The sequence below is a fragment of the Camelus ferus genome, chromosome 12 (genome assembly GCF_009834535.1).
Source record: "Camelus ferus isolate YT-003-E chromosome 12, BCGSAC_Cfer_1.0, whole genome shotgun sequence".
Lineage (NCBI taxonomy): Eukaryota > Metazoa > Chordata > Mammalia > Artiodactyla > Camelidae > Camelus > Camelus ferus.
The window spans coordinates 20,680,095-20,699,918 of NC_045707.1; the positions used below are offsets into that span (position 1 = coordinate 20,680,095).

Genomic DNA, 19,824 nt, shown 5'->3' on the forward strand with positions numbered 1-19,824 from the left:
TACACAAATGAATCTTACAAACAGACTACTGGATACAAAAGAACACATACTAAGTGATTTCATCTACACAAAGCTTTAAAGAGACCAAACTAATCTGAGTTGCTACAAGTCAGACTGCTGGTTGCCTTTGGGGAGGAGGTAGGGCTTAACCATTGAGAAGTTATTAGTGGGTTGTCTGTGGTGCTGGTAATGTTGTATTACTTTACAGATGTGGCTGTACAGAAGTGCTAACTTTGTGAAAACGCATTGAACTGTCCACCTATGATCTGCATGTTTTCAACTCAAATCAGAAAAATTAAAGTACCTCTCTGATTAGAAAAGAAGAAAAGAAACAGTTTGAGGAAAATCCCTTCTGTATTTATTTGTTGTAAAATTCTTATCAAGAACATTGTGCATCTATATAAATCCAGTCATGTATTTAGTACTAGGAAAGATTTTGTCTTTTCTAAGTAAATAGTATACTATGGATTATTTTAAAACTATCTAGTTTTTCATATTAGAAGTTCAAGGCCAAATTTAGTGTTCAATCACAGTAATTCTGTTAGCCCTTGAAACAGCTTCTTTTATTCTCCTCTTCCGGCACTTTGATTTTTCTATTTCTTTTTATATTTCCATTTGCATTTCAATAATCTTATTGTATATGTGTCGTTTACTTCAGGTAACCTGAAACTCTTTTAAAAGATGCTATACTTGTCGAAGAATAAAACTTAACAGATTCTCCAATCTCAGCCTTGTCCCAAAAGCTGACTCACTCAATCCCTCTGCCAAGTGAGAAAAAATGAAAAATTAGCAAATATTCTGGAAGCAGATGCTTTGTAGTGGCATTGAGATATGCATCTCTATCTCACTTCATGTCATATCAGTACATAAGATTCCACAAAGAGAAAGGAAAAATGTTACCTGAGGAATTCTTGTTTGGGAATATCTGTTAGATTTCAAACACTTCTTGTTTAACTGCCTTTGGAATTTTACTTCTCTGTTCTCCACAGGATTAGAAATGTTACAAGTGAGAGGGAATAACGGGACTATTTAAACCGTTGCTTACTGGTCACGTGGGTTAAGACCAAAAAAAAAAAAAAGAAAGAAAGAAAGAAACAAAATCACCATTCCCACTGCAAGGACCTTGTTCACAGTGGGAGATGGGGGTAGGGTTAGGGCGGGACCCAAACTGGACCATAGAATTTCAGCAACACAATTTTCATGGCTGAATTACATAAGGCCCCATTTGCTTACCCAAATTTTCACAAACTTACCCCACAGCTCTCAGCATTAACCATGAAAGAGCTAATTTCCCCCACTGTCAAGAATCTCAGTTTACAGAGCATACCAAGGAGGTCCTATTTGTAAACATAAAATCACCCCCAACTTCTATGCAATACTTTCCCAAACTCCAAAAAGTAAAGATTCCCCCCCCCCAAAAAAAAGAGAAAACAACGGTGATGAAATTTCTTTCAGGAATCAAAGTTGAAGGATCTTTTAAGAAAATTGAAAACAATAATCAAGACCTCTCTCCAAACAGATCTTATCCCCAACCAAACACACACACACAAACACACACAGATTCATTTGCTCAGGAAGAGTCCAGTCCTGGAAACTGAAGAGGACTTCGTGAATCCGCACGGGGCAGCATCCCCTTCTTTTCCCCCCGTGCTGCCCAGCCCCACCTTCCACACCGCTTTCACAACACCTTCCTCTTGCGGTCAGAGTCCAGGCTGCTCCCCTCCCTTGTGCTGAGTTGGCAGTTCTCACCAGGGTCATCCTTGCTCAGCTGGAGAGTCGTATCTGATACAGCCAAAGTAAAAAGCAAAAGAAAGAAAAGAGCTGCCCTAGCCAGCCAAGGAGTTGCACCTGCCCTTCAGCCCCCATCCTCCGAGTTGGAGCCTCTGCTGGAGTCAGGGAGCAGAGAAGCAGAGCCCACACTTAGACTGCCAACCTGAGACCAGCCTCTGCAAACTGGGACTCTCAGCCTTAATGCTGACACCTTTTCAAAAGAGCTGCAGCTGCTTCGTGTCCTAGTCCACTCTAGCCAATTAGGCAAACCAAAGGAGGGGGTCGTGGGAACCTTTGATTTATAGCCAGTCAGTCAGAAGCACAGGTAACAACCTGGGCTTATGACTGGCTTCTGAAGCGAGAGGGGGAGGCTTGTGGGACTGAACCCTTAACCTGTGGACTCTGACACTATCTCTGGGTAGATAAGACCTCCAGCTGGTGTCCGAAGAACTGGTGTGGATGTGTGAAGAAACACACCCATACCCAACGTTGGAATTGACATCAGAATCCTTCAGCACCCTTTCATAACTCTCTTCTCGGGGCTCCTGTGAAACTCCTAGTTCTCCCGCTTCTATTCCTATTCATTCTCATTGTCCTTTGCTGGCTTCTCTTCCTCTACTCAATTTTTTAAAAGTTATTTTCTTTTTTGGGAGGGGAGGGAGGTAATTAGGTTTGTTTGCTTAATTTAGAGGAGGTACTGGGGATTGAACCAGGGACCTCGTGCGTGCTAATCATGCACTCCACCACTTGAGCTATATCCTCTCCCCCTACCCAATTTTTAAAGTCAGTATCCTGAGGATTTCTGTCCTTGGCCCTTCTTCTTTTCTCACTGTACACACACTCTTTGTTTGGGGACCTCAGTCATCATCAGCTTCAACCCTAACCTGAGTGGTGATAACTTTTAAATCTCTTCCTTCAGTCACGATCTCTCCTGACAGCTAGCTCCTCGTATCCAACTGCCTGCTGGACACCTTCCACCCGAATTCATCCATTCATTCCATAAACATAGGCCGCTTACTATGTGCTAGGTCCAGTACTCGTTACTAGAGATATTAGAGATGAGTAAAGTACACATGATAGTTGAAATCTTAGAACTTACAGTTTTATTGGGGAAAACAGACATTATGTAGTCTCACAAATAAATATGTAATTATACACTATCATGAAGGCTATGAAAGAAAAGCATAGAGAGCTTAGAGTATCACAGCAGTAACTCAACCTCAACTTTTCAAAACTGAAATAATAATGATTCAGTACAATCTGATCCTCCTCCTTATTTTCACATTATTTCCTTGTGGGAACAGGGGGCGGCCGGTACGAGGCAGTGGGCGGGGCCGGAGCGCCCAGGGGCGGGACCGCGTGGGGCGCGGCCTTTTGCCAGCGGTAGGCCGAGTCCCTTGCGCTGCGCGGTGGTCCCGGCGGCGACCTCGCCAGAGATTGGCGGCGGTCCCGGGCGGCGCTCCCGAAGGGCACTGTGCTCAGTCGGGGTCCCGGAGTTTGGGTTCGGTGCCGGCGGGACCGCGGCGCTAGGCAGCGCGGAGGCGAGGCGGTCGTGGCGGGAGCGCTGGTTATGGGAGAGCGGGCGCTCTGCGCTCTCTCGCGGGCACGGCTCCGCGCCGGTACCAGGCTACCCATTATGAATTCTCAAAAATAACGCTGGGAAATTGAGTATTTTGGAGAAAACATGTAATGTGAGGATTGGCGGAGCTGAGTTTACTTCCTTTTGGCAAACACGTGGAACCCCTAGCGTGCCAGTGCACATTCCAGGACCCCGGATCCCGCGCCAGGAGCCCGGTTCCCAGGACAGCACAGGACTGGAGCTCTGCGGTGTGGGGCGTCCTGACCTCCCACAGGGTACCTCTGACCCGGAGCTGAGGGGTGTCCAGCAGTACCCGGTGGACATGAGAGGACAGAGCACTGAGGTGTGGGGCGTCCTGACCTCCCCCTGGGTGACCTCTGACCCGGAGCTGAGGGGTGTCCAGCAGTACCCGGTGGACATGAGAGGACAGAGCACTGAGGTGTGGGACGTCCTAACCTCCCACAGAGTGAGCTCTGTGACCTCTGACCCGGAGCTAGTGGGGTTTCCAGCAGTAGGTGGTGGCAAAGACAGAAGAAGTGTGAAGCTGGAGGTGTCCGTGGCCTTAGTTGAAGGGAAATGAGGAGGTGGGGGGATGATAAGGAGGGATGGTGCAGGGTCAGCGGTTGTGCCCAACAGTTTGTTTTATCCTAGGTACCTCGGAGCTACTGTAGTTTTCTGGGTTTTTTGAGTAGCTTTTCCTCCAAAAATTTTGTTATGAAAAATTTCAAACCCAGCGAACCTTTAAAGTATGAAATCGGTTCATTGCATACTCACATGGTTTTTCATTTCTTAATGGTATATGATAAATACTGTAAAAATCAATGTTTTAAAAAGCTAAAGTCAACTTACTCATGGTACCTGCCTAGGACATGGAAGCGTTTTAACCATGGGCATGACGAGGTCAGTCATCTAGATTCCAAGATTGTACTATATTAGCTTCATCTATACTTAGGTATATTTTTTCCCTGCAGCATGTGAAAGTAGGATGCAGACATTAGGATACTCAGATACTTCAACATGCATCTCCTTAGAATAACACCATCTCCAACACACCAAGACAATCACGATACCATTATCACAGCCAGGAAATTGGCAACAAATCCCTGATATCATCTGAAAATTATTTCACATTTAAATTTTACCATTTGTCAACAAAAAAATCTTTTGCTTATTTTTTTTTTTTCAAACCAGGTTCCCCCTTTACTTCCCTACCAGATTGTATTAAACTCTATCACACACTAACGCTTTTGACTATGTCCACTTTGGGGGCTTTCGGTAAAAGCACGAGAGAATAATGAACAGCTGATATGCATATATGTATTTCTTTGCATCTTATAGGCACATAGCACTCAATAAGTATTAAGGTCAACATTCTAGACCTAACTCATTCTTTTTGATAGCTGCATATGACATAGCACATAAAAGGGCTTTAATTGGGGTCCTATGACACGATTAGGACTGAGGTCCCCATTCCATTGCTTTCTTGATGGCTGTTTACCAGGGACCACTCAGCAGCTAGAGATGGTCCTCAAGTCCTAACCACGTTGCCGTCTCACAACAGGGTAGCTTACTGCTTCAAAGCCAGTTGGAGAATTTCCCTTGCTTTTCCTTGAATCTCTCTGACTTCTTTTAAGAGGCTATGTAATTAGTTCAAGCCCAGCAACCTTAATTTCATTGTTTATGAAAGCAAAGTCAATTGACCAATAAGGTTATCACAGAAGTGAAATCTTCGGTACTCAGAGTCCAGCTCACACTCAAGCAGAGACAATTATACCAGGCACATTCATCAGGGCCTGGGAGTCTTGGGGCCATGTCAGAATTTTGGCCCCTTCATCCCCTAATGATTCACAGGTAAAATACAGTCACCCCTTCCCATGGTTCCCAAGGGTCCCATGCTAATACAGCATGAGCTTGAAAGTCCAGAACCTCCTCTAAATCTAAATCTCATCAACTCAAAGTCCCAAATCTCTTCTAAATCAGATGACGACAAGGCCCCTGATTATAATCCATTAACTCGCCTTCCTCTGTGGACCAAACTGAAGAACCAGCTTGCCTGTTCCCAAAGCTGCGGTGGGCCAGGCGTGAGGACATCTGTAGGCGTTCCAGTGCCCAACGTACAGGAAGGAAGAAGGGGTCACGGTTCTCAACCCATAGCCGCCTTCCACAGTGGTGAGAGTGCCCCTCTCTTCCCTGAGTACGACAGTTGGATTGGGGGTTAGATTGTGTTTTTTTTTTTTTTAAAGAAAAGAAAGTTCCCTCTGTGTTACCCTTAGCTAAGAGGAAACCAATAGGTAAATGGAATAGAAATCTATAAGTAGATATTAAATAGTAAATTAAATATATGATAAAGTTTACATTTCAAATCAGTAGAAAAGGAAACCACATTTAGTAAAAGATTCTGGCACAACTAGCTTTCCTTCAAAAGAACCGCAACCTAGTCTTCCTGTGTTACTTGTGTAGAAAAATACGTTTCAAATGTATTAAATTCACTAGATAATTAAAACACAAGATCCTGGAAATTATTTAGATAATTTTGGGGTGAAGGAATATTTGCTTGGGAAGATGAGAAACCTAGATGACAAAGAAAAAGACTGACAGATATGACCACAAACAAATGTACAAGTTTCTGTGTGACCAACGATACCATAAAACATATCAAAACATGGGTGAGAGACTGCCAGAAATACTTGTTCCACAGTGTGACAAAGGTTTAATTTCCATATTTTACAAATATCACCTACAAATTGATAAAAAGATAATGGAAGAGAAAAGGAGCAAGGAATAAAGAAAGCAGACACGGAAGAGACATCTAAAAATTCTGCAAAATTAAGAGAGAAACATCCAGTGGTAGTGGAAATAGGTACTTTTTTTACTAAGCTACTGGGAGTGTGAATTTCTTTATTTTTATTTTTATTTATTTTTCTAAATTGAAGTACAGTTGGTTATAATGTGTCAATTTCTAGTGTACAGCATCATGTCCCAGTTACGCATATACATACATATATTCATTTTCATATTTTTTCATTAAAGACTGTTACAAGATACTGAATATAGTTCCCTGTGGTATTCAGAAAAAATTTGTTTTTTATCTATTATATATAGTGGTTAACATTTGCAAAGGGAATGTGAATTTCTTAAACTTCTGAAAAGTAATGCGGGATGTGGAAGATGGTCTACAAGTCTGCCAGCTTTGATTTCTCTCGTCCTTGTAAATGTCAGGCCTTGAGCCTTGTTTTCACCAGGAACGTGGCAGAGAAGACAGCACACCTGTTCGTGGCCTTGCCTTTAAAGGACTGACAGATTCTATTTCTTCCTTCCATGAAGCCAGCTCTTACGAAAGGGGTGTGACTATCCCGAGACTACAGTGTTGTGAGCATCCCAAGCCACCCCCGTGGAGAGGGGAGCCTTGTGCAGGGGCACCAAGGCACCAGACACGTGAGTGAAGCTTCTTGGATCATCCGGGTGGCACGGTTGCCAGCAGAGGAAGTCAGGTGACTGACCCCCACTGGAGCCTCGTGGAGCCACCCAGCAGAACCCTGCTTGATTTCCTGTCCTCAAAATTGTGAGAAATTACAAAGCATTGTTGTTTTAGGCCACTAAGTTTTAGGGTGATTTGTCACACAGAAACATATAACAAAGCACAGGAGCACCTGTGAAAATAAAAAAAAAAAACTTTTTGACCCAGCAAACCCACTTTTAGGAATCTAACCTTCAGAAATAACAACATGATTGGAAACCATCTCCAAGTCTATCGAGTGGAATATGGTTACATAGATTTTGGTACACCTGTATCATGGAATATTTGATATCATTAATAAGAATTCATTGATCTCTGTGGAAATATTCATGATTTACTGTTAAACTAAAAAAAGCAGGTTGCAAAATAATATGTATATTATGATCACATTTTAAAAGATTAAAACTAGTATCTATGCATACAAGCTCATTTATGTTTTTATGATCTTAGAGGAAAGTGTAGACTATTTGCCTAAAACGGTTAACAGTGGCTTTCGGGGAGGAGTGAGCACGGGGTGAATTCTGGAGACAGACTGTGGGCCTAAGAACCTTTGTATGCTTGTGTTATTGGGTTGTTGCAAGGACAAAAACATTTTTTGGTGTTTGAAAGAAAAATCCAATAAACGATTTAAATAAAAAGAATCAAACCCAAACACATTCCTGTGAAGGGGGGGACCTGTTTAGACAAATCAACGCCCAGAAAGGCGTTTTGCTTCAAGAGGATTAGGTGAGTCAGCATGTAGGAGTTGTTGAGAAGTAATTAATCATTTGTTTGTTTTTATATGTGTTTATTTGTACCTACAAGTGCTAGCTGTGAGGACTAGGCGTGGTCATTTGGTGGCATATTCCAGTATCGCAGTCATATTTCTATTCTAGTTACCGCCCTCTTTGGTTCAGTTCCCATCTCATGCCCTGTCTGTGATAGTATTGTTATGTGTGTAATAGTTGTTGTGTCCTAGTGTGTATGAACGTGTGTAAATACATATTTAAGTAGGTGACTTAATTATTCTTTGTAACTGATTGATTACTCTGTACCCTGTCAGTCTGGCTTACTGCTGCTGCTAGACCGTATCTTCCTGAAATGTGGCTTTGCCAGGTAACTCCAGCCCTGGAAGCCTCACACTGGCAACTGCATCAGATCTAATCTTCATTTTGATTTCAGGGATCTCTAAAATATGCGCCCATTCTATCTACACAGCCTGGTTGTTTCCTGTTCCCTAACGTGCACCTTTTTCATTGATGTAAAGGATGTTGATCATGCATGCATTTTGTGGTCGGCACTCTCGTTCTTCTTCCTGTGTATGTGTTCCTATTATTTATTTTATTTTGGTAATACCTCCCACCCAGCCCAACTCTCTGTTACTAATATTCTGCCTTTTTTTTTTTTTTTAAAGCTCAACTTCGGTCTTAGCCTTTTCTTTACATTTCTCATAGGTCCTCTGATCTTCTGTGATCTTTTTCTTCTCTGAATTCCTGTTGTATTTCTCATTACCACCCACTCTTAATTTTGATTTCATGCTTCTACATAGGGAAGGGAGGGAGTGCTGTGCTGGGAGTGGCGTACTTGTTGTCCCATTTAATTCTGTAACCCCCCTGAATTAGCAGACTGTGGTTTCTCTACTTATCAGATAAGAAATCCAAGGTGAAGTAGCTTGCCCCAAGTCACAGTTTTGTATTTGAACCTACTTCTATCTAACCCCAAAGTTGGTAAGATTTTCTTTTTATAAGGTTTTCTTTTTTTTATAAGATGTGTCTTTTTGGAGACTTAAATTGTAAAATTATTCAGAGGTTCAGGGGTGGAAAGCGATCTCCCACTGATTTTGGTTTGGGGTCCTCCCAGACTTCCTTGTTCGTACTGCATGTGTAAGTGCATACACCGAGACACAGTCACAAATGGGGTCCAGTACATGCCTTGCTCTATTTTAAAAAAGTATTTTCATTGAAGTATAGTCGGTGTACAATGTTGTGTCAGTTTCTGGCATACAGTGCAGTGTTTCGGTCATACATGTTATTGTGGGTAGACTGCCTGCATTGAGACGCACCTGAGTGTGATCGTCATTCTCTTTTTGCCCTTTTCCTGACCCCTCCCTGGTGGAATTCATTGCTCTCTCAGTGCACATGCTGTTAGAAGACGGGTGCATTTCCTTGTAGGTATTTGTCTAAAAGTATATCCCTACCACCGCATGAGCTCAGAAGCAGAGAATTGTGTTTCATTCTTCTACTTAAAATGCCTTACAGGAATATGGAAAGGAAGTTAAACATTTGTGTAGTCCTCAGTAAATACCTACCGAACTGAACTCAGAAGTTTGGGGTTTTTTTAAGTAATTTAAAAATTAATTTTAGGTTACTTTAATGTAATATTTGTTCTTTAAAAATATACTAGAGAGATAAGAGTAAAAAGTAAAGCTGGTCACTTTCATTCTTCTGAAAATCCACTTCCCTGAGGAAGACACTGTTAAGAGATTGGTCACTGTCCTGTGTGTCCTCTACACATGCCACACGGTCATAGACAGTCACGGAGAGTTCAGGTGTGTGATGGACATGAACATACTTTAGAAAAAGGAGTGCGCCATGCATGCTGTTCTGGGCCTTTCTTCTTTCCCTTCACCGTGTACGCAGGGCGAGGTCCTTCGTTCTCCCTGGCGGCTGCACAGTATTCCAGTGCTGCCAGCGGTGACCTCTGACCAGGGCCCTGGATGGAAATTTAGGTGTGCAGGTTTAGATGGACGAGCAGTGCTGGGGTAAACATCCCTGTGCATCTCCGTTCACGTTCGTGACACTTTCTCTGCAGAATAAATTTGAAGTTGCAGTTGCTCTTTCAAATGGTAGGTGAAGACAAAATTTTTACATTCTTTGCCAAGTAACTGTAATCAGCTTTCTCACAAGCAGGGTGTGCAGAGACTGGCTTCCTCACACTGACCAGCACTGTTTATAACCAGTTTTGTCAGGTTACCATGGTATCTTGTTTTAATTGCTTTTTTTTTTTATTTGGGGAGAGTCATGTGTGGTTTGTGTTATCGGCTTCCATTTCCTCCGTCACTTACCTTGCCCATCTTTTGTCCACCTCTTACTCTGGCTGCTGGTGTTTTTCTCAGTGATTTTGAAGAACTGTTGTGTCTCAGGAACTAATAATCTATCAGTTTTGTTGCAGGTATTTTCTCAAATAATCATTAAACTTAATTATATGTTTTGCCATCCAGCTGTTTTAAAATGTATATAGTCACCTTTCCTTGTGACTTGTGGGTTTCATATCATGTTTTGAAAGTCCTGCTTCAACCAAAGAGTATAGAAAATTGCCCTGTGTTTTCTTCCTTCATTTTACAGTTTCATTTTTGCATACTTAAAAATGCCGTCTATTTGGAATTGTTGTGGTGTTAGGAGTGAGGTGGCTATTCAGCCTTTTTACGTTCAAGTGGCCGGCTCCCGAGGGTGTGTTCATACGAGATGAATGAGGGGAGAGGGAAAAGCCAGAGATGTCGCGCAGATTTCCAGCCTGACTTTTTCCTCTCATGATTTCTACTTATAGAGAAAAGTTACATTTAAAAACAAAGGAATGTCACTCATCGTCATACTATACTAAAATATGAAGTATTTCCATTTTTCACTCTTCTCGGGAAACTTCTTACCCTGTGCATTCTGACTTGTAGGGATCCTTCAGTAGCAGCGTTCTCCGTTCAGACTTAGCACAGGCACCGCACACGGTATGTACGTCAGTTGGCCTGAATATCTACTTAATGTTAGTCACGTTAATTACCGTGAAATTAAAAATTGCAGCCTAATTATTTTAAGGATTTAATTCTCTTTGTCCCAAATATTCCTGAATCCTTTTAATGATCAAGGAAAGACTACTGTGAAACGTAAATTTAAAAAAAATAACGGATCTGATTCACCCCCCCCCCTAGATTTTGGATGGGTTTGTACAGATGTTTGGCCCTGAAGCATGTACACGACATAAAAATTCTTCATTGAGACATGAAATCACAGGCATGTTGATTCTGTCACTGACGCCTTCTAGGCGGTCGTGGACATGGCCGTTGTCTTGGGCCGGACTGTGTGGGCTGGATGGCGTCTGGATCAGACTGTCTCCCCGTCACTGACCCCTTTCCTGTAACCCAGGAATCCTCCTCGCAGGCAGCCTCCTCTTTCTTGGTTTCCTCTCTCTTTAGGATGGAAAAATCCTAAAAACGGTTGTGTGGAAGGTGTATTTTTTTTTTTGTGTGAGAGATTATGTATTCGAAGACAACTTTATTCTCTTACCTTAGTGATAATTTGGTTATAAACTTCCAAGTTGGCAACTGTTTTCCTACAGAATTTTGAAGATGTTGCTCATTTGTCTTTTGGATTCTCGTGTTGCAGTGTAGGAATTTATGGTTTCTTGCCCTTGTTTCTTGTCTCTGGCTGACTTTAGGATATCCTCTCTGTCCCCATTGTTCTGAAATTTCGCAGAAATTTGTGTGTACGAGAGGCTCCATTTTTATTCATTGTGCTGTGTACTTTTTTGGGGGGGGAGGGAAGTGGAGCTAATTAGGTTTATTTATTTACTTTTTACTTAACGGAGATATTGGAGATTGAACCCATGAAGTCGTGCATGTTAAGCATGGACTCTGCCACTGAGCTGTACCCTCCCATTCTGTGCTATTTTGAGAATGTGTATTTCCTTTAGAAATGTTCTAGACAATGTTTAGCTGTATTTTTTCAGGCAGTATTTCTCTGTGGCTACTTTCACGGTCATCTCCTGGGTTTTTTTCTAGAGAGATGTTGGAGCCTCTTAATCTGTCCCTTCAGGTATCTTACTTGTTCTTTCACATTTTACCTCTGTTTCTCTCAGTTGTATTCAAGATGAATTTTTCAGCCTCCTTCCAGTTAACTAACTAAGCCCCTTTCTGATTTTGTGTAAACTACTGCTTAATCTCATCTCTTTCCCTTTCTATTGTAACGACTGTGTTTGTCTCTCCAAGATGTCTAAATGGCTTTTCATATATCTGTTCTTACTGTAATAGGTTTTTGTTTCATAATGTCATGTTCTTCTCAAATGCATCTTTATTTCTTTATTTATTTCTTTGCTATTATCTAAATATATTTACTTGAAAGTTTTAATTGTATAAAATTAATTCTGGAGTGACTTTTTGTTCTGATTATTTTGTTGGTTGTTTTTTCTTTGTATTCGATTTCCTCATGTGTATTGGATTTTGCTGGGGGGTAGGGATGGAGGTGGATGTCCCCACAGCTTGCTCGTCTTTGCATCAGGATTTCTTTCACTGCTGCCTGGCTGGGGCTCAGTCCCCAGAGTTTGGGTGCAGGGGCGTTGTCTCCTGGTGTCAAGGCCGTGCGTCTGTCTGCCTTCCTCTGTAGGCCTTTTCTTCTGTACCCGGATAGCCCAGGATGAGCGGCGGGAAGAAGAGGAAGAAATGAATATGCTGTCTCCTGACCTCTGCCGCTGACTCCCGTTTCAGACCATTTTAGTGCCTTCGACTCAGCACCCCCTTGGCCATCTGTGGCTGTGTGTGCTTGACTCAGACCTCCTGCTGACAGCGGGAGTCAGTTCATGTTGCCCAGCGAGCTCCTGGCTGCACTGTTGGATGATGGAGCCTGGAAACCGGGAGCACACTTTCTGTTTGTGGATGCACCTCTTCTGGACGCTCTGTATAAGTGGGGTCATGTGGTTTGTGACTGCCTTATTTGGAGTTCTGGGCTTCCTGGGTCAGGACGTCTGTTTCTCTCCTCAGTTTAGGGAGGTTTTCAGCCATTATTTCTTCGAATAGGCGTTCTGCCTCTTCTCCTCTCTCTTCTCCTCTGGGACCTCTATAATGTACATGTTCACCTGCTTGGTGGTTCCTGAAAGGCCCCCTAGTATCTTCACTCTTCATTCTTTTTCCTTCTTGTTCTCTGCTTGAATAAATTCTACTGCCCTGTTTGCAAGTTTGTTGATCATTCCTTTTGCTCAATCTAGTCTATTATTGAACCTCTCGACTGAATTTTTCATTCAATTATTTTTATTCTATTTTTCAGTTCTATGATTGCTGTTTTGTACTTTTCAATATTTTTAATCTCTTGTTGAAGTTTTTACTTTGTTCATACATTGCTCTCCTGAATCAGTGAGCATCTTTATGACTGTTATTTTAAACTCTCTCTCAGGTAAATCATTTCTATTTCATTCTGGTGAGTTTCTGAAGATTTAGCTGCTTCTTTTGTTTGGAATCTATTCCCCTGTTTCTTCATTTTCCTTGACTCTCTGTATTGGTTTCTGCACATTAGATAAAATCACCACCTCCCAGTCTGGGTGGAATGGTCTCCTGGAGGAGTGGAACCCTGGCAGTCAGCCAGCCCTCAGCTCCTGGTTGTCTGTCTTAAACCTCTGCGATTGTCCAAACTGCTCTCTTTGTTTTTAGTGGCTCCCAAGACCCATCAGTTTTCCAAAGGGGAAACTCTCAGGCAGCGCCTAAATGTGGGTCGATTGGAAGTTGGACCCTCAGGCAGGACTGAGAAAGTGTGTAATGAAGCCCTTTCTTTGGAGAAACTGGGACATGAGTGTTTTGACTTGCTCACCCCGTGCTGAGCTGTGGGGTATAGCTGAGGCGGGTATCCCTGTGTCCATTTAAAAAGCACACCTTTCTTTTAGTCCTGTGGCACTCGGGAGTGGAAGTCCTACAGGCTACCAAACCTGGGTGACTGGGGGCCATCTCTCGAATGGCAGCTGTAAAAGCTGGGGCACTAGGTGTGTGGACAAGCTCCTTCCAGGGAGACGCTTGGTTTTACTGCTGGAGTGAGCCAGAGGGAGAAGGCGGGGCTCTGGGGAGGGTCACAGCTGGCACCTGGGTGTGTGCTAACTAGATGCTGGGCCCCAGGCGGCCCTTTGCAAAGTCTGCAACCAAACCCCTTCCAGGCAAGTGGAAGCGGGAAGATGGCATTTCTACCTGCAACCTCTGAGCTGGGGCCTCGGGGAGTAGCCCAGGGGGTGCTGGTGCTCCCACTGGTTCCCTGTTGGCCGCATTCCTGTGGGACTGGTGGACACAGGCCCTGCTGACTTTCAGAGCGCAGTGACCTGGAGCTCATCCCTTGGACGGAAGCGTTGCCGGGGGGGTGGTGGTGCTAGTTGTTCAGTTTAGACCACTCGCTCCACAGGGAGAAGCTGGGAGTTGGGGGGTCCCTTCAATTGCAGGGCACTGCGCTGGGGGTGGGGTTTATGAGGAGGATGTGCCTTTCCTACCCCTTCTGATGTGGGTGTTTTCTGTTACCCGATGTGTAGGAATCAGCCAGGCTCTGGGTTTCTCTCAGAGGCAATTGCTCCATAAATAGCTGTGTACTCAGTGCCTCTGTGGTAGAAGGGACATTCAGGAGCCTCCAAGTTACCATCTTTGTCCTTCTAACTTCGTTCTTGAACTCCAGAGCCATATCTCCAACTGTGCATTTGACAGCTCTATTCAGATGTGTAATAGCATCTCAAACCTCGCTCGTCCAAGGTAAATCTCGCCTTTGCTTTCCCGCCCCTGAAGTCTGTTCCTCTTCAGTGACTGGAAATCCTACTTGTTACGGAGTCCAAACTCGTTCTGCTCGCCGCACGACAGGCCAATAAACCAGGAGACGACGTGTTGGGGCAAAGAATAGTGACTTTATTCTGAAAGCTGGCCAACTGAGAGGATGGCAGACTAATGTCTTGGAGAACCATCCTACTCCAGTCAGAATACAGTCTCCTCTTATACAGAAAAACAGGGGAGGCGGTGTGGTTGTTGCAAAGTTCTCGCTGCAGGAAGTCTGTTCCTGCAGCCGTCCATGTGGGTCAGGCCTTGGTGTCCCTGTAATCCTCCAACAAAACCAAGGTTGTTTTCTATTTTGCAACCTGCCATCTCTATGTAAGTGCAGAAGTGCTAACATCCTTAAAGGTCAGAGCCCCGAGAATAGGCTCTCCTGTACATTTCAGGCTAAAGGCAACATTGTTTTACAAAAGGTGCAGAGCTAGCAAGACTAAGCCTGGAAAACAGGGCACAGTGGTGAAAGCCACAGGAACAGATCCAATATGGAGTCAGATTTGTTCTTTTCTGTTACAGAGGGACACGGTGACAGCCTCCTGGCAATTGGCCAGAGGCGTGGCCTGCTGAGAGCAGCCTGGCAATTGGCCAGAGAGGCCGCAGGGGTCACAGGGAGGCATTGTGACGCACCATGGGTGGTTATAAAAGCCGGCGCCGCTGCAGAGGTGAGCCATAGCAGAGATGGCCTTTCCGGTTCTCTTGCTGGTTGCGGCCGCATTCTCTACCACCTTCTCTGCTCCCACTTCTGACACACTCCATGCCCATTCCTCTTGCCTTGGGTCCCTCACCCACACCGTGTACTCCACTTTAATGCCAGCATCCACCTTCAGGCCCCTCTGCAGGCCAGCAAGTCCGCACACCCGCACCCGGTGCCTCCCGCACCTGCATTGGCTGGCCTGGCTCCTCTCCTTCTGCTTCCAGCCCTGCAGCGGGGGATCGGGCTCTGAGAACAAGAGCACAGCGGACTCCTGCCCATCCCAGAAGTGCCCCTCCCAGGCCTCTGGCATCCCAACCCACCTTCTAACCTGCCAGCCAAGCGCCCCCGACACAAAATCAATGAGAGGGCAGCCGCTGACCCCCATACCACACTCCCCAGGACCCCCTCGAACTGCCCGGTGGGTATCTGGCCCCAAGCTTCCCATGGCTGCACCCCAAGGCCTCTTCTGCCTGTGGCTGTCGGCACCTTTGCCCAGCCCAGGTCAGCTGGCAGGAAGAGGCTGCTACTTGTAAGAAGACGACATTCTGCCAATCCTCATGCGTACTGTCCCTGTGCTGCCCTCCGAGCATCTGAACCCAGAGGCTGCAGTGGGTGAGGAGAGGGGCCCGGAAACCTCAGATCGCCTCTTGTCAACCTTGGCCCTGGCTCCTTCCCTGACTCCCAGCCCCAAACACCAGGAAGGGAAGAACCAGTACCACCAGCCCAGCCTTCCCTAAAGAGCCAGATGGGAGGCCAGGAAATGAAGCAGCAAGAGTGACTTGGACCCGAAGGGCGTCCTGACCCTGACCCAGATTTGAACGATCTTGAGGCCACCAGCCCAAGCCAGACTCCATCTGCCGCTGCTGTGGCCGGAGCAGTGGCGTCAGTGGTTGTCCAAGGAGGCGATGGCAGCCTTTGGCAAGGGCAGGCACTCAAATGTCAGCATTTCGGTGCCTGAGACCCGTCAGAGCGTGATCCTCCTCCTGATGGGTCACTGGGCCAAGGTGCTGGCGGGCCCCTGACCTGGGACCACATTCCACCAGACATCCTGTTTGTACATCAGCTGCGGAGTTCTTTTCCTCTTGAGAGTCATCTTATGGAGGAGAAGGTACCAGCGGAACAGGAGCCCCGGGTCATGACGGGGGTAGAGGTGTGGGCACATCACAGGGGAACGCCCGGCCCTGAGCACAGAGGACTCCGTGGCTGAGTTCCAGGGGCTGCAGGAGAGGTACCATCAGTTGGAGGGGGAGGTGGAGGCCTTGCACAAGCAGGAGGAGTGGTGCCAGCAGGAGGCTGAGGTCCTTGAGTTAGAGAGGGTCGTCTTTAGGTTGTTCCCTAAGTGAGGCATCTTTGCAACTCCTTTATTGGCAGCTGGGGGTGCACTCAGGTAGAGGGGTGGGGTGGAGGGAGAGTGGGGAGGGGGGCATGGAAGGGGAGCTTCCCATGTATGTGAATTGTAAATAAATAGTGTTGGAATGCAAAACAAGTGTCCACGAGGGATGGGGCCCTGGGGACCACATCACACAGAGCCCTCACACCCTTCAGCAGGCTAGTGTCCACCGGGCAGGTGCCTCTGTGGCTCTGAACTATGGACAGCCAGCACCACGACACCCTGCCCGACCTCCTGGTGCCAGCGCCGAGCGGGGTGCCTTTGGATGGAAAGAAACCAGGTGGAGGGTCTGCTCCTGGTGTTTCTCCAAAGACTGCTTCCGGCCTGAGACAGCCAGTTGGTTGCAAAACTTAGGTTTCCACCTGACGTTCTGGCTCTGACCTCCAGCCACGGCGGCAGTGCCCCTCCACCCCAGGGTCCTGCATGGGGCAGGCCTCGGATGATCGATCACGGGGGAGGGACCAGAGGCAGGAGCTCTACTCTCTGCTGCTGGGTGGGGGCACAGGGAGAGGGGGCGCAGACAGCTGGCCGTGCGCTCAGAGCCACAGAAGCCCTACAGGACTGGAGGCGGACTTGCTCTGGCTGATCTAAGTTGGAGGAGCGGCGGGTGGACAGAGCAAGGCAGAGCAGCTTTCAGGTGGGAACTGGAAGACAAGAGGGTGTTGGCGGATGTGGAGGGAAGTGGCCGCTTCCAAGAGGCAGAGCTGAGAATCGGTGATCAGTAGGGCACTGAGGGACTGCGGGGCGGCAGCTCAGGTGGGGTTGGATCCATCTCCCAGGAGCCACCCCAGCAGAGTCCCCTCTCACGTCCTCGACCAGCTGCGAGACCAGAGAGTGACCGAGTCAGTGTCCTCTGATCCAGAGGGGGCAACACGGCCCACCTGGCCGGGCGCTCCTCGCAGCAGGGTCTGACATAAACCTGAGGTTGGTCACAATGTGACGAAACAGCACTGAGTTTCACAGAGTTGACAAAACGTCTTACTCACGCAATTGAGTCTAACTAGTCACCAAAAAATACCACTGTCCCTTCTGCACACATCAGAACACATTTTAAGTGAAGTAAGCCAGAAGAAGAAAGAAAAATACCATTTATCACTCATATGTGGAAACTTAAAAAACGAAAGGACACTATGAACTCACCTACAAAATAGAAACAGGCCACAGGGGAGGTGGGAGCACATCCACCTGCTCCCCGGGGGGAAACCCCCATCCCCTGGCGCCACTGTCCCCTGACAGCACTGTGCCCGCCTCCCAGGAGCCAACTCACCTGGAAACAAGTGTCCCGGGAACCTGGGGCAGCAGCGGGGAAAGGGGCGCTGCCCTCGATAAACTGGTATACTTGCCCCCATCTTCCCTGAGACATGGCCTGGTAGTTTAATCCTATGTAAATATCTACCCTGTGTCCAACCCTGTGTTGCTATCTCACTGTCTTAATCATAGCTTCACACTGAGTTCTGATACCTGGTACTTCAGAAATATCTGGGCCATTTTTCACCCTTTTGTCTTCCATATAAATTGTGAAAACAGCTTAGCAATTTCCATGATTTTGACTGCACTTGTGTGAATCTATAATTCAAGTTGGGGAGAACTGGCATCTTTATGCTATTGTCTTCCTTCCCATAAACACAATACGTCTCTCCATTTATTCAGTTTCTTGTTTATATCCCTAAGGAAAGTTTTACAGTTTTCTTTATGGCAGTCTTCTTGGAGAAATTCCTAGGGCAATCGAACAACTGGTTTCAAGAGATGTAGAGCTGAGATTTGGGATACAAAGAAAAGTATGAAAGCGTAATCTTTGCCTTGGACTGGAATTGAATCTAGACCAAACTGGGCTTGGTTCAGCTCAAGTTGAAGTGAATACTGCAGCTGCATCTACACATAATGAATGTTTGAGATTGATGGTGAAGTGTGTCTAACTGTAGTTACTTTGAACGGAGTTGGAGCCTCCACCACTTCCTCCCCCTCTCCTGCCCTGTGACAGTGCTCAGCCTTCCCTCTGCAGAAGTCAGTCGCAGTGAGAGTGAATAAAGACACTGTTAAGAGCCATGAGTAACCTGAGAAAGAAGAACCTGGGGTCAGGATTCCGTTACTGTAAATGGAAGAGTGTTGTTCTGTGGGATAGGACGGCAGCCCTGAGCAATGAGGACTGTGGAAGGAGACCACGAGGAGGAACGTGGGAGGAGATATTCAGAAACCCAGGCGACAACCAGGAGGGAAGACCTAGGAGTGGGTACTCAGAAAGTGATGGACCACTGTTCCACAAACATCCCACGGTCACCAGCCCCCACCCCCATGGTACACTACAGCCAGAGGCAGCCACCCCGACTGAGATCGTAGGCAAAACCCCCTGGTTTCTGCTACTGGCATCAAAGCCAGAGTGGCAAAATGGGGTTTATGCAAGATGGAGAGACGGAGCCTTGCTAGTGAGTTGTAAACCCAGCAGTGGCCAGCCCGTGCAGTTTAACAGCCCAACGAGCTGCAAGAGCACAGCACCTAAGAGAGCACAGTCCTGCACGGGCCAGCACCACGTGGGCCCTCTGGCTTGACTCAGCATCACATTCAGAACCCTGGGGGAGTCAATGGGCATGTGGTGTCATGACACCCTTAGAGTAGGTCATCAGGAGTTTGCAGTCATTACTCTTGGCAAGAATTGTTCAATAAGATTTCATGACTCAGCCATAAAAAAGAATAAACTAATGCCACTGGCAGCAACCGGGATGGACCTGGGATCATTATTCTAGGTGAAGTAAGCCAGAAAAAGAAAAATACCATATCACCTGTATCATAATCTAAAATAAAGACAAGTGAACTTATTTACAGAACAGAAACAGACTCACAGGCATAGACAACAAACTCATAGTTACCAATGGGGGAAGGCGGTGGGAAGGGAGAGGTTGGGAGCTCGAGATTTGCAGACACTAACTACTATATACAAAACAGATAAACAACAAGGTCCTACTGTATAGCCTGGGAACTATATCCAATAGCTTGTGGTAACCTATAATGAAAAAGAACATGAAAACAAATATGTGTATGTATACGTATGACTGAACTATTATGCTGTACACGAGAAATTGACACATTGTAAACTGACTATATGTCAATTTAAAAAAAAAAGATTTAATGAGCAGCTGCAAAAAAGATAACAAAGGTATTGTCCTAGGAAAACCAGAACGCCTCACCGGGACTTATGCCCTTTACAGAGAGCCACAAAGAGTCCCCACGCGCAGGGCCCAGCTTTCTCCAGAAAGTGGTGCTGGTGCTGCTCGCTCCCACAATTAAACTATCAAAGCTCAAAAATAATTCCTTTAGTGTGAAGTTTTGAAAGTGTCAGTTTCTCACTACA

General features: G+C 45.9%; 1 protein-coding gene across 3 annotated transcripts in view; it reads right to left on the reverse strand.

Moving 5' to 3' along the window:
- Positions 1-19,824, reverse strand: part of LOC102508382 (17-beta-hydroxysteroid dehydrogenase type 6) — a 146,799-nt gene that overhangs the window by 21,180 nt on the left and 105,795 nt on the right. Inside the window, exon 1 of one of the 3 annotated variants that reach the window (XM_032493119.1) lies at positions 901-1,054. The exons of the other annotated variants lie outside the window; for them this stretch is intronic. The gene's annotated coding sequence lies outside the window, so the exon portion shown is untranslated. Of the gene's footprint in view, positions 1-900; positions 1,055-19,824 lie in introns of those variants that run through there. 3 annotated transcript variants of the gene reach the window in all.